This window comes from Aedes aegypti, chromosome 1 (genome assembly GCF_002204515.2).
Source record: "Aedes aegypti strain LVP_AGWG chromosome 1, AaegL5.0 Primary Assembly, whole genome shotgun sequence".
NCBI classification, from domain to species: domain Eukaryota; kingdom Metazoa; phylum Arthropoda; class Insecta; order Diptera; family Culicidae; genus Aedes; species Aedes aegypti.
Genome location: NC_035107.1, coordinates 36,241,762 through 36,243,705, shown reverse-complemented (window position 1 = coordinate 36,243,705; position 1,944 = coordinate 36,241,762). Strand labels below are relative to the sequence as shown.

At 41.7% G+C, this 1,944-nt stretch overlaps 1 long non-coding RNA gene across 1 annotated transcript; it reads right to left on the bottom strand.

The window, feature by feature from the left end:
• Nucleotides 1–507: 507 nt before the first annotated feature.
• LOC110674400 lies at nucleotides 508–1,151 on the bottom strand. Its single transcript, XR_002498828.1, has 3 exons — nucleotides 961–1,151; nucleotides 643–904; nucleotides 508–581 (listed from the first exon to the last, which is right to left on the bottom strand). It is a non-coding gene; the product is annotated as an uncharacterized LOC110674400 (long non-coding RNA).
• Nucleotides 1,152–1,944: the final 793 nt, after the last annotated feature.

Sequence of the window (1,944 nt, the reverse complement as noted above, 5' to 3'; positions counted from 1 at the left end):
GGTTCTGTAATTGTTACGTTCTCCTGTTGCTCTTGGTTCAATGTTTAACCTACGCGCCTTTCCATTTTTTTCGAATAAGCTAAAAGTAAACGAAAGGTGAACTAATTTATAAAGGAGTTGATAAATACATTACTTACTTGTCATTGTCTGCGGGAAAACGGTGTAGGGAACCCACCGTATGGGATAGGATTATGCATTTTTCTTGAGTTCTGCAACTGTCAATACAACAGACTTTCCTCATGGCGTAAAACAATAGTTTATTTATTTTCACATGATAACGCGGATTTGAATTTCGCGGGTAGCTAGATGATTTAGACTGCAGCTTTGCAAGGCAGATGAAAATGTAGGTATTGTGTTTGATATTCTAGTACTTCATGATCCCAAAAAAATAGTCGTTTTATAGGGAAGTCCTACGTCTTTATTTAGTCTTTGGTGAAACGGTCCGGCGATGGTAGCATGGCGCGGTGGCGCGCAGGTCTATGTTCTACTCATTTTACGTTTATTTTCTGATTTATACTTACCTACGATACCGTTTGCTTCTCTACAACTTGGGTTATTCGTTTGCTTCAACGTGGGAATGGCTAAATATGTTCGTTAATCAGTAAATATGTATCTTTCATTGATATAAATTTTTTATCTCACCTTTTGGAAGCAATTGATGTCGCATTTTGGCTACTATAGTTTCATGCCGATAACGAAACCCATCGTCGTAGCTGCTGCTGGTGAAGTGGCTCGAACAAATGGCCTGGTTCTGCTGTGGTGACCAACCATCATGTTGGCCACAGAACGCGACCCACGATTGGCGTCGCTCTCCATCTTTTGGAAATCGATGGAACACAATTCCACGGGTTTTTGTGTTCGCAATCGTATTCCCGCAATACTTCACTGCACAAAATGATGGCATCTGAAATTCAAATTAAATTTTACCTTTAGAAAATAACTAAACTTTATTCCACTTACCTTCACTATTGAGTCACACGCAACAATTTTCAATAACACAAACATCGCTATGGATACGCTAGGAACCATCGGTGGAGAAAATACATAAACATATTGGCCAGCTCGCCGACTCACCAGCTGTCACTTTTCACCCCCTCGCAGCTGACCACACCTCGCACCCACTGACTGCTTAGATCACTGAACCTCCCTTCAATTAATCTTGATCCATCCTAGACTAAGTAGCCGTAATCTATTTTAATCAGCATACTCATTGCACTAAAAATCACTCCGGCGATGCGAAAACCCGAACTAGATTGTCACATCGAAGCAATCTGAGGTTTTCCTAGACCGGGCACGTCAGTCGAGTCGGCGTCAACGTCGCAGTCTAGGAAACCATGGCAACCGAATCAACAACCGGGAGGGCTATAAATTTGCAAAGTTTCTCCCCGTTCGGTTAGTTCCAAACCAACCAATCATTCCATTGTATAAACCGCGTGTTTCTCTGCTACCTACAAGAGGTTATGGGCACCCTGAAGGAAGCTGAAGGAATTTGTGTACCATCCCTAAAGGTGAGTGGCTCAACTGATAACGTTTGTCAGGTAGAACGAATCGATCTGAGGCATCGACGCCTGGGCAGTGTTGATAGACTCACACTCAAAATCTCAATCAATACGCTCTCCCGTGAGAGCAAACTCATTAGAGATCTGCTTCGCAAATCTCACGCTTGAGATTTTGACGCAAAATCAACTCAAACAACTCAAACTGTAAAAAATGATTTAGTCGCAAAACCCGGCAAAAACTCGTGAAACCCGAATGTTGTTGTTTACGTTATAAAGGATTAACATCATTTTACTAGACTAACAAGAAATATTGCCGTGTGTGAGTAAACTGTGGATATACGAGACAATGAGCTAAAAAGGTGAGCCAACTCATTCGTGATTTTTTGACTGCTGAGTTGCATGATTGACAACTCACGCATGAAAAATCTCAAGCGTGAGTTGTGAG